The sequence below is a fragment of the Pseudophryne corroboree genome, chromosome 6 (genome assembly GCF_028390025.1).
Source record: "Pseudophryne corroboree isolate aPseCor3 chromosome 6, aPseCor3.hap2, whole genome shotgun sequence".
NCBI lineage: Eukaryota > Metazoa > Chordata > Amphibia > Anura > Myobatrachidae > Pseudophryne > Pseudophryne corroboree.
The window spans coordinates 684,134,543-684,159,968 of NC_086449.1; the positions used below are offsets into that span (position 1 = coordinate 684,134,543).

The window sequence follows — 25,426 nt, forward strand, 5'->3', positions numbered from 1 at the left end:
GCCTGCACACCAGCGCGCCAGTAAGTAAGATGCCACGGAACGCCGATTCCTGACACATACATTTATTGCTTGGTCATATAAAATGTTATTTTATTTTATTTACCTACAGTGGGTCATCAAACTGGCTGGACTAGGTGGCCTGTACATTGCCCTTGATATGTTCTACTTTTCCTTGCACCTTCTTCCTATGTAGCCCGGCAATGGCTGAGACAGCTCTCCACACACTGGGGTCCTGATGCGGTGATCTCTTCCAGATTGCTGCAGGAGAAGGCGGCTCTTCACTTTGGTGAGTGACTCTCAGCACCCCATCCATTCCGGCGCCTGGGGCACATGACCCCTTAGCTCTCCCTAATTGCAGCCATGCAGTAGAATGCTCTTTTCTGTCAATTATACTAGAATGGTGTCTTTATTGTAGAGAGTTCAATGTAATGCTCTTTGTATTCTAAAGAGGTCACTAGAATGATTTGGGTATTTGTTATTCGTCCCCAGAATGTTCCATGTATAGTGTATTGCTTACTAGAATGTTCTCTGTATTGTATATAGGAGCGTGCCTGATTGACAGGCAGTGGCGGTAGCTGGGTGAGAGGGGGCGGGCCGGCAGCGTTTAGCCACCATTTAGGGCCTGCCTGGACCATTGGGGTGGCGGGCCGCTACGGCTGCGTGATGTAACACACAGCTGCTCCGCTAAGTAGCTCCCTGCCAGCGCACAGAAGCTGCGCTGGCTGGGAGCTGCTCCTGAAGTACAAAAGCATCGCCACTGTGTGATGTTTTTGTACTTCTACGATGCGGCAGGGACTGACATGCAAGGAGGGCTATCCCTGTGCTGGGCGTCCCCCTGCATGTCAGTGTGCCTGATTGTAGCTGTGCTAAATTTAGCACAGCTATGATCAACTCTGAATCACCCCCATATATCACTAGAATGCTTGAGTCATCCTCTTAGACAAAACAATGCTTCAAATATTTAATTAGCTGTATAAGCCACAGCTTCATTAAATAAACTAATTGTGTATAGTTTTTATCAAGTCCATATATTCATTGCATTGGGATTGTAAATCGGCCTGTGCCAATTTCAAGTGATTGCTCCCCACCCTGAAAGTTGACAGTCAGTCTCTGTCTGAACACTGTAATGGTCTTGAGAAATTCAGTAGCTTGGAGGATCCAGAGCCTGCTGTAGTAGGAAGATAATGAAATACTGTTTCCTTCAGCTACTTACCCTACAATAGCAACAGTCCTGCAGACAGTCTGCCCAAAGAATTGGCACAATGAGAACCCATATCGAAATGGCTGATTTATGGCTCTAACACAAAGAATTGGCACAATGAGAACCCATATCGAAATGGCTGATTTATGGATTGTTGCATAGCTTCTATAAGTCACATACTCGCAACTTTTATTTTCTGGTGTGATACAACATCATTTTATACTACTAAAAGTAGCTACTGAACAATGACTATCTGGTTATTACACTTAAACTTGTGCCTTTATTATTTCTATTTCCGATTTGCAAGCCTAATTGGGATGGAGTCTCGTCAGTTTTTGAGATGAAGGGTTTCATTTGCAAACTCTGTTTGAATTCAGTTTTAAGTTATATATTACAAAGTTCTCAGTTGCCAGTTATGTATTCATTATTCACTATTTCTTATTCATATATGCTTTGTATGGATTGTAGCAACCATAGGGTGACTGGCTGCACCGCCAATTATTCTTTATTCCTTACTCATTTCTTTATTACATGGTGTTGTTGACTGCTGTGGGTAAGGGTTGAATGTCCGCACTTCAAATTATGTATTTGTTGCTCATATGCACAGCATATATATATATATATATATATATATATATTCAGCGATTCCTAGCATGCAGCGGCACTCAGGGACAAACTCATGGATGAATCAAAACAAGCAGTGTTTAATCCATGTCAAAACAAAACAGTTCCATCCAACGTTTCGGGGCGCGAACACCCCTTTATCAAGGTGATCGTGCCCCGAAACGTTGGATGGAACTGTTTTGTTTTGACATGGATTAAGCACTGCTTGTTTTGATTCATCCATGAGTTTGTCCCTGAGTGCCGCTGCATGCTAGGAATCGCTGAATGTGTTAGTGTTTCCAGAAGGCACCGGGGCTCTATTTCCAAGGAAGGGTGAGTGCCTATCCGATATTGCATATATATATATATATATATATATATACTGTTTTTATTATATAATTTGTGGTTGAGTATATGAAGTGACTTTCTGTAGTTCATTTATATATTCTTTTATTATTCTTTATTATTATATTGCAAGGTGCAACTACTGTACCTGTTACTGATACAATATGACACTTTTGTAACTCGGAGAGTTGCTTTAATTTTATTATTAACACATTTGAGCTGCCAATGGTAAATCCAGCAGCTATTTTAATTTGGAATGCCAATGTCTCTGCTACTCAGCAAACATGTCAATTTCATTACATTTAGAGTTGGATTTTGAGGTCAAATATTATATCATTATGAGCTCACAATATATTTTTTTTCATAAAATAAGGTACACTTACTTTACATATCATATATTATATTAATATAAATGGTTCCATTTTTGACAGGTGGTAAATCTGGATGATTCATTTATTTGGGTGCTGGTGTACTCTTATATTTATTGGTTGGCTCAGTTGGAGGTTACCTTAAGTTACCTTGAGTTTAGTTTGAGCAGGCCTGAACTGGCCTTCACACACCGGATTGGGCTCCATGGGATGCTACGGTAGGAGTTATGGAGAGTATTGGAGGAGTCATTGGAGAGATTTGGTTACCCCCTGTTCTTAATTATCCACTTTGGTAGGACGTGACCTCACCTCCTGGTCTTGCTTGGAGTTAAGGATGTCCATTAGGCATGACTTGCTTGCTTTGATTGAACGGTGGCCTTTCTGCAGGGTGCTTTAGTCGGACATTGGGGCTAATTCAGACTGGATCATAGCGGTAGCAGCGATCGCAGTCTGAATATGTTTGTAGAGTGTGCACGCGCAGCGGCTGCACTGCTCGCGTGCACCTCGGGAGCCCAGTGCCATGCTATGAGCATCTCTGGGCTGCGATCGCCTCTGCCTGATTGACAGGCAGAGGTGGTCGTGGGGCAGGAGGGGGCATGCCAATTGCATTAGAACACAGTTGGTGGGCCGTGGAGGCATTGTCCTCGAGGCATGTCCGGACCGTTGGTTGGGTGGGCCGCAGTGGCTGCTTGACGTCACAAGCAGCCGCTGTGACCCGGGATGAGGCCAGTAACTCTCTGCCAGTGGGCAGGAGCTGCGCTGGCGTGGAGCTGCTTGTCAGGTACAAAAATATTGCTGCCATGTGATGCTTTTATACCTGTGCAGGGGGAAGGGGGGGCGGGGACTGCATGCGGGGCGGCCTAGCGTGTACATAGTAATACATCTGGCCTGCTAGACGTACCCATCTCCAAGCTGACCTCTGGTCTGTGCCTTCTGCCTGTGTTGGTGTCCCGACGAGCCGCGGCATTGTCCTGTAAGCCACTGGCGCGGTGTGAGGTCCCGGTTCCCAGTGCAGCACAGCTCTTACCAGCAGGGAGAAATTGGAGCATTTACTTTGTATACATCATGTGGTAACCAGTCCCCGGTACGAGTCTCATTTATTTAATGTTGATTCTATGTCACAGTGATCTTATGTGTTAATGTGGATCCTCTGATAAAGGGATTTTACCTGTATTAAATAAAAGTGATTTGCACTATGTGCACCCCCTCCTTCTGTTTCTGTATCTAGAGTATCTCACTCCAGGAGTCCGGAGTTTCTACAGGAGGGGTGCAGCGTTTTTTTTGAAAGGCTGGAAAACCAGTGCTATATCCCAGAGTTTTAACGACCTTGAGGATTCTTTTCCATTGTCTAGGTGGAAACTGAACATTGACCAGCGCACCTGTACACATATGGTTAGATCAACACAGAGAACTTGTGGACACTCGCTCAGGTTAGAGGAGAGGAGATTCCGCACAATACGGCGTAAAGGCTTTTTTACGGTAAGGACGATACGTGTTTGGAATTCCCTGCCTGAGGGAGTTGTAATGGCCGACTCAGTCAACACCTTTTAGAGTGGGTTAGATAAATTCCTAATGGATAAGGATATCCAGGGTTACGGGGTATAGTCACGCACTATGGTTATTATAAAAAAGAGGGGAAAAATGTAACGGCAGTCATCAACTTCAGTCAAAATTTTATACCAAAATAATCGTGCATAGGAGACCACAAATATATATATATAATGGGGAAAGGGTATCATAGCATGGGCTTTCTCAGGGATCAATCTTGCCATGCCTCTTCCCCACAAGGCATGCACCTTATGGGGGTAATTCCAAGTTGATCGCAGCAGGATTTTTTTTAGCAATTGGGCAAAACCATGTGCACTGCAGGGGAGGCAGATATAACATGTGCAGAGAGAGATAGATTTGGGTGTGGTGTGTTCAATCTTCAATCTAAATTGCAGTGTAAAAATAAGGCAGCCAGTATTTACCCTGCACAGAAACAAAATAACCCATCCAAATCTAACTCTCTCTGCACATGTTATATTTGCCTCCCCTGCAGTGCACATGGTTTTGCCCAACTGCTAAAAAATTTCCTGCTGCGATCAACTTGGAATTACCCCCTATGTCTGAAATTGGAGGCAGAGGCGTAACTAGGGTTTTCGGAGCCCAGGGCAAGATGGAAAATGGCACCGCCCCCTTTCCCCCCGAAAAATGGGCGTGGCCACTGAAAATGGCCCACAGTGCCAGTTACATTGCCCCACAGTGCCAGATACAGTGCCAGATACAATGCCCCACAGTGCCGGATACAATGCCCCACAGTGCCAGATACAATGCCCCACAGTGCCAGATACAATGCCCCACAGTGCCAGATACAATGCCCCACAGTGCCAGATACAATGCCCCACAGTGCCAGATACAATGCCCCACAGTGCCAGATACAATGCCCCACAGTGCCAGATACAATGCCCCACAGTGCCAGATACATGCCCCACAGTGCCAGTTACACGCCCCACTGTGCCAGATACACGCCCTACTGTGCCAGATACATGCACCACTATGCCAGTTACATGCCCCACTGTGCCCCCCCCCCGGTCACTCACCGCTTGTGGCTCCGGCTCGCCTCTGATATGTGAGGGGAGGAGAGCACAGCGCCTCTCCTTCCCCTCACCGCTCCAGGTCTCCGGCGGCTGTGTGGCACCGGTTTGCTAGCCAATCAGAGCTCGCGGACCGGCAGCCAATAAGGAGCTGGTCCGCAAGATCTTATTGGCTAACGCCGCCAGAGACCGGACACAGTGCTGCTAGTGCTGGCAGCGGCGGTGAGGGGAGGGAGAGACGCTGCGCTTTCCTCCCCTCACATTTCGGCGTGACGGGGGTGAGTGGGGCATGATGCCCTGGCCGCCGGTGGCGCCCTCCTCTCCTGGGCCTGCCAAGACGCCCAGGGCACGTGCCCCACTCTCTGGCAATTCTCTCTGGCACAGGGTACCAAAAAGTCTAGTTACTGTTCTGATTGGGACTAACTATATTTATTAGTCATACTTTTTATGATTTAACATAATCACTAGAATGATTTAGAGTATATTGGTCGCTAGTGCCCTGTGTATTGTCAGACGGGTTTGATAGGTGTTGTATTTATAACTTTTTTTATTTATTTCATTGGCTGTTGAAACTGCTTTCACATTAGACAGTATATGCTTAAAGGATTTTTTTTGTCACATTCGGTTTGCCATTTTAATGCGCTGATAGAAAGTAAGGGCCACTTATATGAATCTGCCCGTCAGGCCGAAAGTTGCCAGCCAGCCAGCCTCTGAATTGATGGAATGGAAATGTTTAGTATTTTGGAAAAATAGATTAATTTCTTACCAATGGTGAAAGAACTACCCACAACTCCTCATGTGTTCAAAACCAGCATTTTGTTGAATAAGTAGAGATGAGCGCCTGAAATTTTTCGGGTTTTGTGTTTTGGTTTTGGGTTCGGTTCCGCGGCCGTGTTTTGGGTTCGAACGCGTTTTGGCAAAACCTCACCGAATTATTTTTGTCGGATTCGGGTGTGTTTTGGATTCGGGTGTTTTTTTCAAAAAACCCTAAAAAACAGCTTAAATCATAGAATTTGGGGGTAATTTTGATCCCAAAGTATTATTAACCTCAAAAAACATAATTTACACTCATTTTCAGCCTATTCTGAACACATCACACCTCACAATATTATTTTTAGTCCTAAAATTTGCACCGAGGTCGCTGTGTGAGTAAGATAAGCGACCCTAGTGGCCGACACAAACACCGGGCCCATCTAGGAGTGGCACTGCAGTGTCACGCAGGATGTCCCTTCCAAAAAACCCTCCCCAAACAGCACATGACGCAAAGAAAAAAAGAGGCGCAATGAGGTAGCTGTGTGAGTAAGATTAGCGACCCTAGTGGCCGACACAAACACCGGGCCCATCTAGGAGTGGCACTGCAGTGTCACGCAGGATGGCCCTTCCAAAAAACCCTCCCCAAACAGCACATGACGCAAAGAAAAAAAGAGGCGCAATGAGGTAGCTGACTGTGTGAGTAAGATTAGCGACCCTAGTGGCCGACACAAACACCGGGCCCATCTAGGAGTGGCACTGCAGTGTCACGCAGGATGGCCCTTCCAAAAAACCCTCCCCAAACAGCACATGACGCAAAGAAAAAAAGAGGCGCAATGAGGCGCAATAAAAAAACCACGGTTAGGTGGTATATATTATAATAATAATACAATTATGGATGGACGGACTGCCTGCCGAGTTCCGACACAGAGGTAGCCACAGCCGTGAACTACCGCACTGTACACTGGTTGATAAAGAGATAGTAGTATACTCGTAACAACTAGTATGACACTATGACGACGGTATAAAGAATGAAAAAAAAACCACGGTTAGGTGGTATATATTATAATAATAATACAATTATGGATGGACGGACTGCCTGCCGACTGCCGACACAGAGGTAGCCACAGCCGTGAACTACCGCACTGTACACTGGTTGATAAAGAGATAGTAGTATACTCGTAACAACTAGTATGACACTATGACGACGGTATAAAGAATGGAAAAAAAACCACGGTTAGGTGGTATATATTATAATAATAATACAATTATGGATGGACGGACTGCCTGCCGACTGCCGACACAGAGGTAGCCACAGCCGTGAACTACCGCACTGTACACTGGTTGATAAAGAGATAGTAGTATACTCGTAACAACTAGTATGACACTATGACGGTATAAAGAAAGAAAAAAAAATACCACGGTTAGGTGGTATATATTGTAATACAATTATGGATGGACGGACTGCCTGCCGAGTTCCGACTGCCGACACAGAGGTAGCCACAGCCGTGAACTACCGCACTGTACTGTGTCTGCTGCTAATATAGACTGGTTGATAAAGAGATAGTATACAATACATACAACAATATACTACTATACTGGTGGTCAGGCACTGGTCACCACTAGTCACACTGGCAGTGGCACTCCTGCAGCAAAAGTGTGCACTGTTTAATTTTAAATTAATATAATATTATGTACTCCTGGGGGCTCCTGCTATAACAACCTGCAGTGCTCCCCAGTCTCCCCCACAATTATTATAAGCTTTGCCTTTTATACATTGATGTGCAGCACACTGGGCTGAGCTGAGTGCACACAGACTGAGTCACACTGTGTGACTGGCTGCTGCTGTGTATCGTTTTTTTTCAGGCAGAGAACGGATATAGCAGAGAACGGATATATATTAAAATAAATAAAAGTTAACTAACAACAACTGCACTGGTCACTGTGGTAAACTCTGTCTGACTCTGCACAATCTCTCTCTCTCTTCTAATCTAATTTCTAATGGAGAGGACGCCAGCCACGTCCTCTCCCTATCAATCTCAATGCACGTGTGAAAATGGCGGCGACGCGCGGCTCCTTATATAGAATCCGAGTCTCGCGAGAATCCGACAGCGTCATGATGACGTTCGTGCGCGCTCGGGTTAACCGAGCAAGGCGGGAGGATCCGAGTCTGCTCGGACCCGTGAAAAAAACATGAAGTTCGTGCGGGTTCGGTTTCAGAGAAACCGAACCCGCTCATCTCTATGAATAAGTTGAATTGCAAGGGGAAAGCCAGTAGTACATACTGGAGTAAATGACTGGATGGGACCTTCCTACCACAACAGCCACTGTGGTCTAGAAAGACCCAGACATGCAGAATTGTAACAGTAATAACAATTTAATCAGTGGTGTTATTGCTGTGAGGATGATCATTGGCTCTAGGTCACACAAGTGTCCAGGAGGTGGCACTCCACAAAATCTTAGCATCTTTTCTATGGGGGTAATTCCAAGTTGATCGCAGCAGGAATGTTTTTAGCAATTGGGCAAAACCATGTGCACTGCAGGGGAGGCAGATTTAACATGTGCAGAGAGAGTTAGATTTGGGTGGGTTATTTTATTTCTTTGCAGGGTAAATACTGGCTGCTTTATTTTTACACTGCAAATTAGATTGCAGATTGAACACACCACACCCAAATGTAACTCTCTATGCACATGTTAAATCTGCCTCCCCTGCAGTGCACATGGTTTTGGCCAATTGCTAAAAAAATTCCTGCTGCGATCAACTTGGAATTACCCCCTATGTGCTTATCTCTGAGGCAACAATGTGGTCACACCAGACAATGAGTTCTACAGTATAACTAAAACCAAATTCTAAGAAATGACAACTATCACATAAAAAGAAATATACTGTATAGAAGATTGTTGAAACAGCATGGTGTTATTTAAAAAAGGTTTAGCTAATTACATGCATTTATCATTTATGGCTGTATTCATGAAGCAGTGAAAAGAGTGGAGAAGTGAGCCTGTGGAGAAGTTGCCCAAGGCAACCAATCAGCTGCTCCATACTATTGTATAGTATGCAAATTATAAATGTTACTTCAGTGCTAATTGGTTGCCATGAACAACTTCTCCACTGGCTCACTTCTCCAACCTTTTCACTGCTTCATGAATAAAACCCTTAATTACAAGCAAGCATCACCTGTAAAGAAACACCCAGGTTTCTAATGTATTTGGCCCATGTTTAGTAAACACTTTCATTAATATACGTCTTTTCTGATATATTGTAGGGATGCAGTGTCCCGCAGTAGACTGATCCCTATTCCCTGACAGCTTATCTCAGCTTCAGGATAATGGCACTTCTACTACTGGGGTGCATGCAAATTGCTAAGAGCAATGCAATTTATTCATTGGATTCAAGGAACAGTTAACTCTTCAATATATTGTCAGTTTATAAGATTTCTGGACACTCAGGAGGACTAGAGCTGCTTCCTTTCTAAAGTACAGTGAGATTTGTATTTGTTACAGAACCATCTCATAATACATATTGGTTAACATTTTTCCTATGATTATCACATGTTTGATTGCTATATTTTTATATTTGTTATTGTTTTAAACTCATGGATTTTAATTTTTTGATCATTATTTTATTATTATTATTATTATTACAGGTTGAGTATCCCTTATCCAAAATGCTTGGGACTAGAAGTATTTTGGATATCGGATTTTTCCGTATTTTGGAATAATTGCATATCTTAATGAGATATCATGGTGATGGGACCCAAGTCTAAGCACAGAATGCATTTATGTTTCATATACACCTTATACACACAGCCTGAAGGTCATTTTAGCCAATATTTTTAATAACTTTGTGCATTAAACAAAGTGTGTGTACATTCACATAATTCATTTATGTTTCATATACACCATATACAGTAGCGGATCTTGCCACGGGCAAGCAGGACTTTTGCCCGGGGCACCATCTGGAGGGCACCGCACCATGGCAAGATCCGCCACTGTGCCCCCCGCAGTGCCCCGCTGTGCCCCCCGCTGTGCTCCACTGTGCCCCCCGCTTTGAAGGGAACCAGACGCGTAGCGTCTAGTTTCCCTTCATAGAGAGGACCTTTGCTGTGCAGTGCGCGATGACGTCATCGCGCACCGCACAGCATAGTGGCACAGACACTAGGGGTCATAATTGACCTCTAGTGTCTAGGCTGTTCTATGGGAGAGACGTAATAACGTCTCTCCCATAGAGCGAGGAAAGGAGAGGAGAGAAGAGCAGCGCCGGCGGAGGAGGTCTGCAGCGGTCTGGATCAGGAACGGGGATAGTAAGTATACTTTTTTTTATTTAATTTTTTCTTTCAGCGGCGCTACAGGGGCCACAAATGGGGGCGTAACTGACCAGCCCCCATTTGAAGCCACGCCCCTATACTTTGCCCGGGGCGCCACAAGGGCAAGAACCGGCCCTGACCATATACACACAGCCGGAAGGTCATTTAATACAATATTTCTCTGACGTCCTAGTGGATGCTGGGAACTCCGTAAGGACCATGGGGAATAGCGGCTCCGCAGGAGACTGGGCACAACTAAAAGAAAGCTTTTAGACTACCTGGTGTGCACTGGCTCCTCCCACTACGACCCTCCTCCAAGCCTCAGTTAGATTTTTGTGCCGGCCGAGCTGGATGCACACTAGGGGCTCTCCTGAGCTCCTAGAAAGAAAGTATATTTTAGGTTTTTTATATTACAGTGAGACCTGCTGGCAACAGGCTCACTGCAACGAGGGACTCTAAGGGGAGAAGAAGCGAACCTACCTGCTTGCAGCTAGCTTGGGCTTCTTAGGCTACTGGACACCATTAGCTCCAGAGGGATCGACCGCAGGACCCGTCCTTGATGTTCGGTCTCGGAGCCGCGCCGCCGTCCCCCTTACAGAGCCAGAAGCAAGAAGAGGTCCGGAAAATCGGCGGCAGAAGACTTCAGTCTTCACCAAGGTAGCGCACAGCACTGCAGCTGTGCGCCATTGCTCCTCTGTACACCTCACACTCCGGTCACTGATGGGTGCAGGGCGCTGGGGGGGGGGGGGGGCGCCCTGAGCAGCAATATAAACACCTTGGCTGGCAAAATAATCACAATATATAGCCCCAGAGGCTATATATGTGATAATAACCCCTGCCAGAATCCATAAAAAAGCGGGAGAAAAGTCAGCCGAAAAAGGGGCGGAGCTATCTCCCTCAGCACACTGGCGCCATTTCTCCCTCACAGCTCCGCTGGAAGGAAGCTCCCTGGCTCTCCCCTGCAGTCTGCACTACAGAAAGGGTAAAAAAGAGAGGGGGGGCACTAAATTTAGGCGCAGTATAACTTATAGCAGCTATAAGGGGACATAATTCAGTTAGTCCCTGTATTATATAGCGCTCTGGTGTGTGCTGGCATACTCTCTGTCTCCCCAAAGGGCTTTTGTGGGGTCCTGTCTTCTGTTAGAGCATTCCCTGTGTGTGTGCGGTGTGTCGGTACGGCTGTGTCGACATGTTTGATGAGGAGGCTTATGTGGAGGCAGAGCAGATGCCTATAGATGTGATGTCACCCCCTGCGGGGCAGACACCTGAGTGGATGGATTTATGGAAGGAATTACGTGCAAGTGTCGACTCCTTACATAAAAAATTTGACGACATGCCAAATGCGGGACAGCCGGCTTCTCAGCTCGTGCCTGCCCAGGCGTCTCAAAGGCAATCAGGGGCTCTAAAACGCCCGCTACCTCAGATGGCAGACGCAGATGTCGACACGGATACTGATACCAGTGTCGACGACGATGAGTCTAATTTAATGTCCACTAGGGCCATTCGTGGCATGATTGAGGCAATGAAAGAGGTATTACACATTTCTGACATAAACCCAGGTACCACAAAAAAGGGTATTATGTTTGGGGAGAAAAAACTACCAATAGTTTTTCCCCCATCTGAAGAATTAAATGAAGTGTGTGAAGAAGCGTGGGCTTCTCCCGATAAAAAATTGGTAATTTCTAAAAAGTTACTAATGGCGTTCCCTTTCCCGCCAGAGGATAGGTCACGTTGGGAAACACCCCCTAGGGTGGATAAAGCGCTTACACGTTTGTCAAAGAAGGTGGCACTACCGTCCCCGGATACGGCCGCCCTAAAGGAACCTGCTGATAGAAAGCAGGAGGCGATCCTGAAGTCTGTATATACTGATAAAGCTAAATATTTATCGTATATAAAACGCTTTAATGTACGCTATCTACGTAAGAAGTACCGTAAGGGTACGCAAGTTGCGTAACGATCGCTCAACCGTAGTCGAGACGCTCAAGCGTCACGTTCGCTTACGGCCCAAAGATCACAGGCAGGCACGCTATTGCAGACGCTTATAACGTTAAACCTTTATATCTATACCTTTAACAACGAAATATACAGTAAACCTTAGTGTGGTGATAGAGTGTAAATGCAACCTGGTGTAACCTGATTAACTACAAAGCTGCTTGGGCGTCACCGACGCTCAGGGAATACTTAACACTATAAGAAATACACAGATACCTGGGCTTAGGGTCCAAAACCTATTATATGTATTATAACTATTATACTTGCAAAAGGAATCACAGTACAAATGATACACTACAATATAACATAGACTACCTAACCAGATAACTACACGGGAAATACAATACAATACAATTACGTTTAAGGGAAAATAAGAGAGGAAAAGGAGAAGAGAGAGAGAGAAAGAAATGGCTTACAATAACAAGAAGATCAATATGGTTGCAGAGAAAGCTTACACATGTGAGGAACAATCGCTGCGCAGTCAGTCAATGCTGAGAATCTTTGTTTAGAAAGTACTTGAGCTTACCCATGCTGCCTGTCCCTATATACACAACACCCAGCAACACAATTGTCCCTACAATGCCGCATGGGGCAGAAGCTTGACTCCATTTTGGGAAAACTCCACTTGATTCCAAAGACTACACCACATGGCTGAAAGGGGGAGGGGAAAATACCCGGCAGCAGCCATTTTAGATTTGCAGGCCCAAACACATGGCACTCTCTACTACACCACAATCACATAGCAGAAAACACAAGACTCCATTTATTCCAAAATGTCCAAGCCTCAAAACAACGCATATGTTCTGATTTTACAATTCCAAACAATCTAAATACTTCACAGGGCACAAACAAGTTACATTCACACAGCTGCGCAAGCCTCACCATCCCCAAGCCATTTGTTTCTCCAAACCAACCACTCTATGCTTACCCATCATTCCACAACTACCCCACCACAAAACACACATTTAAAACTACTCTATGCCAATAAGCCATGAGATATTGAGATTATGATACTTAGCCTTTTATGCCTGGCGATGATCCAGCCATGCTTCTGAGACCTCTGTTCTGAGTGCACCCACATCACATCTGCTCTCTGTGGCAACCAGCAACACTGACCCCAACCCCCCCCAGACAGGAACTATCCTCCTGTGTGTCTGTTCCTAGGGGAGGGGTCTCTCTCTCTCCTTTGTATATGCTAATCAGGTTCAGCCCTGAAAATCTTAGTAAAGGATTTGCTTGATCATCCATTGTTCCCAACAAAGTGATTTTAGCTTTTATACATTCAATCATATCTATCCGCTACAATGTCCCACAACTTAATAACAAGTATCAAATTAATCTACGCATTGAGCTGGTTGTTTTAATACCAAACATGATGTCTGGTGCTTGATATTATTATAATTATGTACTGTATGAAATAAGTGTCGAATCCATCTCCGTGCCATGTCCGAGCAAATGCGTGTGTTTCCATATATTGCTGTGCTCGCTGCGCATATTTGCAAGTATAGCGACTTAAATGTGTGTGGTTTGTATGCTCTCTCTATGTAATATTTTTTTTTTACTTTGACAATACACACGCAGGCATTATTCTTAGACCATCTATTGCTTCAGCATGGATGTGCAGTGCTGCAGCTGCGTGGTCAGATTCCCTGTCGGAAAATATTGACACCCTAGACAGGGACACTATTCTGCTAACCATAGAGCATATAAAAGACTCAGTCTTATACATGAGAGATGCACAGAGGGATATCTGCCGGCTGGCATCTAAAATAAGTGCATTGTCCATTTCTGCTAAAAGAGGCTTATGGACTCGGCAGTGGACAGGGGATGCAGATTCAAAAAGGCACATGGAAGTTTTGCCTTATAAGGGTGAGGAGTTATTCGGGGATGGTCTCTCAGACCTAGTTTCCACAGCAACAGCTGGGAAGTCAGCATTTTTGCCCCAGGTTCCCTCACAGCCTAAAAAAGCGCCGTACTATCAGGTACAGTCCTTTCGTACCCAGAAAAATAGGTGGGGAAAAGGCGGGTCTTTTCTGTCCAGAGGCAGAGGTAGGGGAAAAAGGCTGCAACAAACAGCAGGTTCCCAGGAATAAAAGTCCTCCCCCGCTTCTTCCAAGTCCGCCGCATGACGGTGGGGCTCCACAGGCGGAGCCAGGTACGGTGGGGGGCCGCCTCAAAAATTTCAGCGATCAGTGGGCTCGCTCACAGGTGGATCCCTGGATCCTTCAAGTAGTATCTCAGGGGTACAAGCTGGAATTCGAGGCGTCTCCCCCCCGCCGTTTCCTCAAATCTGCCTTGCCGATAACTCCCTCAGGCAGGGAGGCTGTGCTAGCGGCAATTCACAAGCTGTATTCCCAGCAGGTGATAGTCAAGGTGCCCCTACTTCAACAAGGACGGGGTTACTATTCCACACTGTTTGTGGTACCGAAACCGGACGGTTCGGTGAGACCCATTTTAAATTTGAAATCCTTGAACACATACATAAAAAAATTCAAGTTCAAGATGGAATCGCTCAGGGCGGTTATTGCAAGCCTGGACGAGGGGGATTACATGGTATCCCTGGACATCAAGGATGCTTACCTGCATGTCCCCATTTACCATCCTCACCAGGAGTACCTCAGATTTGTGGTACAGGATTGCCATTACCAATTCCAGACACTGCCGTTTGGACTGTCCACGGCACCGAGGGTGTTTACCAAGGTAATGACAGAAATGATGATACTCCTTCGAAAAAAGGGAGTTTTAATTATCCCGTACTTGGACGATCTCCTTATAAAGGCGAGGTCCAGGGAGCAGTTGTTGGTCGGGGTAGCACTATCTCAGGAAGTGCTACAACAGCACGGATGGATTCTAAACATTCCAAAGTCGCAGCTGGTTCCTACCACACGCCTACTGTTCCTGGGGATGGTTCTGGACACAGAACAGAAAAAAGTGTTTCTCCCGCTGGAGAAAGCCAAGGAGCTGTCATCTCTAGTCAGAGACCTCCTGAAACCAAAACAGGTATCGGTGCATCACTGCCCCTGAGTCCTGGGAAAAATGGTAGCTTCCTACGAAGCAATTCCATTCGGCAGGTTCCATGCAAGAACTTTTCAGTGGGACCTCTTGGACAAGTGGTCAGGATCGCATCTTCAGATGCATCGGCTAATAACCCTGTCTCCAAGGACCAGGGTATCTCTACTGTGGTGGCTGCAGAGTGCTCATCTTCAAGAGGGCCGCAGATTCGGCATACAGGACTTGGTCCTGGTGACAACGGATGCCAGTCTTCGAGGCTGGGGAGCAGTCACACAGGGAAGAAACTTCCAAGGACTTTGGTCAAGTCAGGAGTCGTCCCTACACATACATATTCTGGAACTGAGGGCCATTTACAATGCCCTAAGTCAGGCAAGGCCCCTGCTTCAAAACCAGCCGGTACTGATCCAATCAGACAACATCACGGCAGTCGCCCATGTAAACCGACAGGGCGGCACGTGAAGCAGGATGGCGATGGCAGAAGCCACAAGGATTCTCCGATGGGCGGAAAATCACGTCTTAGCACTGTCAGCAGTGTTCATTCCGGGAGTGGACAACTGGGAAGCAGACTTCCTCAGCAGACACGACCTACACCCGGGAGAGAGGGGACTTCATCCAGAAGTCTTCCAACTGATGGTAAACCGTTGGGAAAGGCCACAGGTGGACATGATGGCGTCCCGCCTAAACAAAAAACTAGAGAGATATTGCGCCAGGTCAAGGGACCCTCAGGCGATAGCTGTGGACGCTCTAGTGACACCGTGGGTGTACCAATCGGTTTATGTGTTCCCTCCTCTGCCTCTCATACCAAAGGTACTGAGAATAATAAGAAAACGAGGAGTAAGAACGATACTCGTGGTTCCGGATTGGCCAAGAAGAGCTTGGTACCCAGAACTTCAAGAAATGATATCAGAGGACCCATGGCCTCTACCGCTCAGACAGGATCTGCTACAGCAGGGGCCCTGTCTGTTCCAAGACTTACCGTGGCTGCGTTTGACGGCATGGCGGTTGAATACCGGATCCTAAAGGAAAAGGGCATTCCGGAGGAAGTCATTCCTACGCTGATAAAAGCCAGGAAAGAAGTAACCGCAAACCATTATCACCGTATTTGGCGAAAATATGTTGCGTGGTATGAGGCCAGGAAGGCCCCAACAGAAGAATTTCAGCTGGGTCGATTTCTGCACTTCCTACAGTCAGGAGTGACTATGGGCCTAAAATTGGGTTCCATTAAGGTCCAGATTTCGGCTCTGTCCATTTTCTTCCAGAAAGAACTGGCTTCACTACCTGAAGTTCAGACATTTGTAAAGGGAGTGCTGCATATTCAGCCCCCTTTTGTGCCTGCAGTGGCACCTTGGGATCTCAACGTGGTGTTGAGTTTTCCTAAAATCACATTGGTTTGAGCCACTAAAAACCGTGGATCTGAAATATCTCACGTGGAAAGTGGTCATGTTATTGGCCTTGGCTTCGGCCAGGCGTGTATCAGAATTGGCGGCTGTGTCATATAAAAGCCCTTATCTGATTTTCCATATGGATAGGGCAGAATTGAGGACTCGTCCTCAGTTTCTCCCTAAGGTGGTATCAGCTTTTCACTTGAACCTATTTTTATTGTAGTGCCTGCGGCTACTAGGGACTTGGAGAATTCCAAGTTACTGGACGTAGTCCGGGCCCTGAAAATATATGTTTCCAGGATGGCTGGAGTCAGGAAAACTGACTCGCTATTTATCCTGTATGCACCCAACAAACTGGGTGCTCCTGCTTCTAAGCAGACTATTGCTCGCTGGATTTGTAGCACAATTCAGCTGGCGCATTCTGCGGCTGGACTGCAGCATCCTAAATCAGTAAAAGCCCACTCCACGAGGAAGGTGGGCTCATCTTGGGCGGCTGCCCGAGGGGTCTCGGCTTTACAACTTTGCCGAGCTGCTACTTGGTCAGGATCAAACACATTTGCTAAATTCTACAAATTTGATACCCTGGCTGAGGAGGACCTTGAGTTCTCTCATTCGGTGCTGCAGAGTCATCCGCACTCTCCCGCCCGTTTGGGAGCTTTGGTATAATCCCCATGGTCCTTACGGAGTTCCCAGCATCCACTAGGACGTCAGAGAAAATAAGATTTTACTCACCGGTAAATCTATTTCTCGTAGTCCGTAGTGGATGCTGGGCGCCCATCCCAAGTGCGGATTGTCTGCAATACTTGTACATAGTTATTGTTCACTAAAGGGTTATTGTTGAGCCATCTGTTGTGAGGCTCAGTTGTATTTCATACTGTTAACTGGGTATAGTATCACGAGTTATACGGTGTGATTGGTGTGGCTGGTATGAGTCTTACCCGGGATTCAAAATCCTTCCTTTTTGTGTCAGCTCTTCCGGGCACAGTATCCTAACTGAGGCTTCGAGGAGGGTCATAGTGGGAGGAGCCAGTGCACACCAGGTAGTCTAAAAGCTTTCTTTTAGTTGCGCCCAGTCTCCTGCGGAGCCGCTATTCCCCATGGTCCTTACGGAGTTCCCAGCATCCACTACGGACTACGAGAAATAGATTTACCGGTGAGTAAAATATTATTTTTTAATAACTTTGTGTATTAAATAAAGTTTGTGTACATTGATCCATCAGAAAACAAATGTTTCACTATCTCACTCTCACTCAAAACATTCCGTATTTCGGAATATTTGGATATGGGATACTCCACCTGTATTATTATGATTATTATTATTATTATCTGCTTGGAAACTAAAACCAGCCCCAAAACCTCTAGGAGCATAGCCAGATAAAGGGGGAGACACAGGCCATACTATACCCTGGGACCACCTTTGTCAGGGGCCCCCCAGGCCAGAGCACTGACATCACTAGCTTTCTCTCTTATGCAGCAGCAGAACCAGGCAGCCAGAATGTGAGCAGGATGGTATGCAGTGCAGGCAGAAACACAGGAGTATCAGGTTTCATGAGCTACCAATGGAGCTTTCTAACCAAAGGAGAGATAGGATGGCGGGGAGAGCTATAATGGACACAGGGATCCCAGTTTCTCTTCCTCCCCACCTGGGTATCTGGGGCCTGTGTAGCCCATTATCTAATGAGGGTATAGAGAGAGACACACACACACACACACACACACACACACACACACACACACAGTCCTCCTGAGTCCCGTCCCAGTGTGTAAGTAGTATAGAAGTATAGAGGCTGCTGTTATTCTTGCATGTGACAAGATAAATTATAGATTTTATTTTTCTATGTGTATTTTAAGGATGTTTAAGTTGTCATTGTTCTGCTACAAGAAATGTTTCTAAAATAGTTGTCTTTCAATTAGGTGGAGCTATAAAGAGTACCCAGGCATGATTAAACTATTAGTTTGAATCTAATTTACACCATTGGTTTAAATTTCATATACACAATCCATACATCCCAACATGACCCATTCCAGGAGGGACAAAATGCTCTCTATAGTACCTGGATTTCCTTCTTAAGTTATGATTGCATTTACCTGTGTTGAAATACCTTTCTTATTAATTAAATAGTTCAACATAGGTGACACCAATCATATATTAAGAGGGAAGTCCAGATAGAGAGCATTTTGTACCTCCTGAAATGGGTCATGTTGGAAGGCATGCACAATCTAATATACACCCCCTCCCTTTCCACCAGAGCCCCCGTCTTAAGTGCACAGGGCATCCCCAAGGCTTAATCCAGCCATGTCTGGGAGTGAAGCAGAGGGTAGTGAGCTGTGAGGAGCTGGAGCAGCTGGGAAAAGCAGAGGCATAGACTATAAAATGCCATTCCTTGGCACCAAATGAAGTCCCCATAGCATCAGGAGAGTCTTAAATCAAGTTAAATTTGGCTATAACCATTTATCCACACGCTGTTTCTGAAAGAGACTTTAGTGTATTACAAAGAAGTATACTTCAGTTAATCTGCACACTAAGCATGAGTATACCTCCCAACTGCCCTGCTTTGCCCCCTGCCCCCCCCTTCCCAACACACACACACACACACACACACACACACACACACACACACACACACACACTTAATCCAGCTCTATCCTACAGAGGACAGGTGTACAGTGTTACTTGCAAATACTTTACTGTCATGAGCAGGGGTAGTGGTCAGTAGCAGATCTTGCCAAGGGCAAGCAGGACTTTTGCCCGGGGTGCCGCCTTCCGGAGGGCGCAGGGTGCCATCCGGAGGGCGGTGCACCAGGGCAAGGTCTGCTGCTGCTGTGTGCCCCCCGCTGCCCGCCTGCTGCCGCTGGCTGCTGCCCCCCCCCCCCCGCTGCCGCTGTGAAGGGAAACTAGACGCGTACGCGTCTAGTTTCCCTTCGTGGAGAGGTCCTTTACTGTGACGTCATCGCGCACAGCAAAGGTCCTCTCCACGAAGGGAACTAGACGCTACGCGTCTAGTTTCCCTTCGTGGAGAGGACCTTTGCTATGCGGTGTGCAATGACGTCATCGCGCACTGCACATAATTTCAGTCTGTACAGGGGGCGTAAATGACCACGCCCCCTGTACGAAGCCACGCCCCTATTGCCACCCGGTGCGCTCAGAGCGCCAGAACCGGCCCTGGTAGTGGTGCCAAGGTCAAGGAGGGGGTAGTTACTGTTTACCTGGCCCTGGACCTTTTGGAGGGGCCCACCTCTACCATCCACGTTGCACAGAGCCACAGTGTAAGGAGAGAGGGAACTGACTGCTGTTGCAGCAGTCTCTCTTTCCAGTCAAGCACATGCAGCAGCTGCTCGGGAGACAGAAAGCTGCTGCAGGCCTCTCTCTCCTTGTGTGTGAGGGCAATTGCACCAGCACAACTCGCCTCCTGCCACTGTCGCCTACCAGAATGGACACCGGTGCCCCTCCATGAGGCAAGGTCTGGCCACACCTCCGGCACATTGGTCATGCCCCTTTTCTTTACCAAGGCCCGGCAGAGCTGTCGGCAACCATGAACAGGGCCCTCTCCCCTCGTGCTTTTCCTTCTCTTACTTAGACTATCGTCTACTCCATACTCCCTATGACGGCACATTACCCTCAGTTCCTACCTCCCTGATGCTTATTTCAGTGTCATGTTTGCGGATGCAGTAATGTTTATTTAGTGCCTCACATATTATTTAGTGCCCCCCAATATTTTTATTTTTTTATTGTATACATGGCTGCCCCATAAGAGCCCTATAATCATGTTAGGGTGAACTTTAAGTGACCCCGTCAGGTTAGCTAACAGGGATTTTGGCACCACTGTAGAAAACTGTTCCTTATTCAAAAGCTCATTGATTGCATAGACTACTTAGCTTAACCTGGTGCACTACAAATGCTACAATGACCTGCTTGTGTTGAACTGTTCCTTATGTAAAAGCTCATTGCATAGACTGTTTAACTTAACCTGGTGCACTACAAGTACGACAGCAGCTTGCTTGTTATGAACTGTTCCTTATTCAAAAGGTCATTGATTGCAATGACTGCTTACTTGGGGGGGTCATTCAGAGTGGATCGCACGTAGCAACTTTTCGCTGCTCATACGATCAACTTGACGCCGCCTATGGGGGAGTGTATTTTAACATAGCAGGGCTGCGATCGCTTGTGCAGCTCTGCTATGCTAAAAAAGTTTTGTGCAGAACAAGACCAGCCCTGCAGCTACTTACCCAGTGCAACGGATCCAGCGATGAAGGTCCCTGCTGTGACGTCAGACATCCATCCTCCAAACGCCTGGACACGCCTGCGTTCGTCTTACCACGCCTGGGAAACGGTGAGTAGACGCCCCGATCCTCCTTCACGCTGTTAATCTTCTTGCGATCGGGTCTGCGATTGCTTTCTTCGGTCCTGGTGTTGTTGCCTGGTGACTGCCGTCGCTGGGCAACAACGAGCGTGCGCAATGCGGGCGCTCCGCAGCCGCAGTTCTGACCCGTTCACACAGCAGCAAAGAACCGCCTTAATCTGGTTCACTACAAGTACAACAGCTACCTGCTTATGTTGAAATGTTCCTGTTTTTGAAAGCTCAGAGAATGCAAAACGCAACTCAATGTGCCATGTTATATAAGAAACTGTAACTAACTAAATAAATAAACTAATAGACTGCTTGAGTTGAACTGTCTTCTATTTAAAGCTCATTTATTTGCATGGACTGTGTTATTCAATTGATTGCTTAAATTGTAATCACCTAAGTGTTTGAAACGGTTTCTGATTGTAACACTGTTGTGTCTTCATTGGAAATGTATTCTACAGAAAGTACTTCTTGTAGCAATTTATCTCCTTTTGTTATTTTTAACAAATAAAATAGCATTGTACCTTTACAACTGGTTATCATTGTGTCTGCAGAAAGGGGAGTTACACCTACACTTGCTTCTCTGTCACAGTGTGCTTTCGCTGCCTAAGCAGTGGTTCCCAAACTCGGTCCTGACACATTACTCACTGAGACATTTTAAAAGATCCAAAGGTGGAGCTAATTATTTCACTTGGGATTCTGTGAGGAGATCTGGAAAACGTGAACATATGCGGGTTCTTGAGGACTGAGTTTGGGATCGAGTAGTCTTTAGGACATACTTGCCTACCTGACCCTCTCCATGAGGGAGAAAATGCTCTGTTCCTGGACTTTCCTGGTAATGTATGATTGCCATCACCTGTGGTGAAACACCTTTCTTATCAATTAACTAGCTCACCACAGGTGATGGCAATCATACATTACCAGGAAAGTCCAGGAACAGAGCATTTTCTCCCTCATGGAGAGGGTCAGGTAGGCAAGCATGCTTTAGGACATACTTGCCTACCTGACCCTCTCCATGAGGGAGAAAATGCTCTGTTCCTGGACTTTCCTGGTAATGTATGACTGCCATCACCTGTGGTGAGCTAGTTAATTGATAAGAAAGGTGTTTCACCACAGGTGATGGCAATCATACATTACCAGGAAAGCCCAGGAACAGAGCATTTTCTCCCTCATGGAGAGGGTCAGGTAGGCAAGTATGCTTTAGGATCACAACTCAACCTAACATATTACTTGCTAGCCACAAGTGGATAACTATTATTATTTATTTATTTATATGGCTCCACAAGGGTTCCGCAGTGCCTAATAAAGTACAGAAATAAACCATACTTGCCTACCTGACCCTCTCCATGAGGGAGAAAATGCTCTGTTCCTGGACTTTCCTGGTAATGTATGATTGCCATCACCTATGGTGAAACACCTTTCTTATCAATTAACTGGCTCACCACAGGTGATGGCAATCATATATTACCAGGAAAGTCCAGGAACAGAGCATTTTCTCCCACATGGAGAGGGTCAGGTAGGCAAGTATGAAATAAATGAGCCAAACAGGAAAATAGTGACTTACAGTGCAAGATAATGCAGGACAAGTACAAAGTAGTTAATTTCCCATAAGGCACGTGAGGCAGGTGCCTAGGGAGGGCACTTGTTTGGGGACAGCACTTGCGTGGTTGTATTGGTACTGTAGACCACAGGTTCTCAAACTCTGTCCTCAGGACCCCACACAGTGCATGTTTTGCAGGTCTCCTCACAGAATCGCAAGTGAAATAATTAGCTCCACCTGTGGACCTTTTAAAATGTGTCGGTGAGTAATTAATACACCTGTGCACTTGCTGGGTTACCTGCAAAACATGCACTGTGTGGGGTCCTGAGGACCGAGTTTGAGAACCACTGCTGTAGACCGATATATACCGGTAACTGCAAAATATATCCACTGTATTGTACCATGGGGGTAATTCTGAGTTGATCGCAGCAGCAAGTTTGTTAGTAATTGGGCAAAACCATGTGCACTGCAGGTTGGCAGATATAACATTTGCAGAGAGAGTTAGATTTAGGTGGGTTATATTGTTTCTGTGCAGGGTAAATACTGGCTGCTTTATTTTTACACTGCAATTTAGATTTCAATTTGAATACACCCCACTCAAATCTAACTCTCTCTGCACATGTTATCTGTCCCCCCTGCAGTGCACATGGTTTTGCCCAACTGCTAACAAATTTGCTGGTGCGTTCAACGCAGAATTAGGCCTCATATGCCATCCTGAATGGCCTGTAAATGGCTGGGATATGCACATACTGCCCCTGCAAGCTGTCATACTTAGTCAATATGTATGCACAGTTTAAACTAAAAAATAAAGTCATAGTGACATTTTTATATTATTCTATTAAATTGGCTATCATCAAATAAGGGCTTATAACCAATCAATGAAAATAATAAAATTAAGTAGTGGGGAGGCTGTTACTGTTGTGCCTGGGGGCGCCATGACCGCTAAATCCGCCCTTGCATGGTATACATGATATACCATATAAACATTTCTGCAGCAGGACATGACACTGAAATAAATGGGGGCAGAAACGGAGGGTCAGTTGCTATTGTAGGGAATATAGAGTCAAAAATATTCTAAGAGAGGGAAAAGCACATGAGGGGAGAGAGCCCAGCCCATGAGAGCTAATATTCTAAAGGGGAGGGGCAGATAGACATTGGTGACACAAATAGGGTAGAAGGGAGCATGGAACAAAGGATGAGAGATTTCTAGGTTTGATGAAGAAATAGGTCTTGAGAGCCCGTTTGAAGTTTTGTAGAGAGGTGGAGAGTCTGAGGGTAGCGGCAGAGATTTCCAGAGGTAGGGATTATCACAGACAAAATCTTGGAGGCAGGAATGGGAGGAAGTAATTAGATGGCAGCGGAGGCGGCATGTATTTGTGGAGCACAAAGGGTGGGTAGGAGTGTAAAGGGAGATAATGTCAGATATGTAAGTGATTAAGGAAAGGGTGAGGGCTTTGTAAGTAAGTGTAAGAAGCTTGAATTGGATTCGGAAGGAGAAGAGGAGCCAGTGTAGGGCTTGTAAGAGAGGGGAGGTGTATGATTGGAGAGGAAGATGAACTGGGCAGCAGCATTGAGGATAAATTGGAGTAGAGCGAGGCATTTGTGAGGGAGGCCAGATAGGAGTAAATTACTGTAGTCCAATCTGGAGATGACCAGTGAGAAACATCTAGTGCAGGCATTTACAACCTCGATCCTCAAGGCACATAACCAGTGCAAGTTTTAGTGATATCCAGGTTTCAGCACAAATAGTTAAATCAAAATAACTGAGGTACTAATTAAGTCACCTATGCTCAAGCATGGATATCACTAATACCTGGACGGTTAGTGTGCCTTGAGAACAGAGGTTGAGAATGCCTGATCTAGTGTGAGAAAGGGCCTGATCTTGGAAATATTTTGTCGATGGAAACAGCATGACTGCAAGAGATACTCAATGTGCAATTTGAAGGAGTCGGAGGAATCAAGGATAACTTCAAAACAGCACTATTAGGAACTAGAGGAGAAAGTTGTGCCATCAAAAGATACTGAAGTTGCGGGAATTGAGGTTATACGGCCGGTATGGAAGATGGTCAGCTCAGTCTTAGACATGTAAGTTTAAGCTAGCACTAAGACATCCAAGAAGAGATAGCAGAGAGACAGTTGAGTATCATCAGCATAGAGATGATATTGGAAGTCGAAACAGCGAATGAGCTCACCCAAAGAGGATGTATAGAGAGAGAAAAGGAGAGGTCCAAGAACAGAACCTTGGGGGACACATACAGTTAATGGAAGTGAGAGAGAGGTGGAGTCATGGGAGTAGTCAGAGAAGGAGTGGTCAGCCAAGAGAGAGGGCAGTATCACGCAGACCAATGAAGTGAAGGATTTGCAGGAGGAGAGGGTGGTCCATAGAGAGTAGTGTCCCTTGGATTTAGCAGCATGGAGGTGATTGCAGACCTTCATGAGGGCAGTTCCAGTGGAGTGAAAAGGATAGAAGCCAGACTGAAATGATCAAGCAGGGAGTGGGAGGGAAAAAAAGGCAGTTAGGTGGTTGCAGACAATGCGCTTGAGGAGTTTGAAGGCAAAATGCAGGAGAAATGTGTCGGCAGTTGGAGAGAGTCTTAGGATTTTTTAAGAATGGGAGAGACAAGGGTATGCTTGAATGCAGAAGAGACAGTGCCTGAGGAGAGGGAGAGATTGTGGAAGTTTACAAGATGTGAACAGGCAGAAGTAGAGAGTTAGCAGAGGAGGCATGCAGGAATAGTATCTAGTGGGGAGGTGGAGAGGGGGTACTGTGAAGGGCCATTACTTCATTTCCAGATACAGGGTAAACAGAAGTCAGAGTAGTTAAAATGGGTAGGGAGGGGTGGGCACGGAAAGGAGGGGGCAGGTTGTTGAGGGTCTGTAGGGAAGTGATGTCCTGACATATGGAGTCCATTTTGGATGTGAAGTACAGATGTAGCCATGCTCATCTTACTGAGATTTGGCAGGTTGCAACAGGGCATGCTGCATGGCATTCAAAATACTAGTA

At 46.0% G+C, this 25,426-nt stretch overlaps 1 long non-coding RNA gene across 1 annotated transcript in view; it reads right to left on the reverse strand.

The window, feature by feature from the left end:
• The window catches only part of LOC134935575 (uncharacterized), a 199,088-nt gene extending 177,580 nt beyond the window's left edge, over positions 1-21,508 (reverse strand). Inside the window, exon 1 of the long non-coding RNA XR_010180262.1 lies at positions 21,407-21,508. This is a non-coding gene — a long non-coding RNA (uncharacterized LOC134935575). The remainder of the gene's footprint in view (positions 1-21,406) is intronic.
• Positions 21,509-25,426: the final 3,918 nt, after the last annotated feature.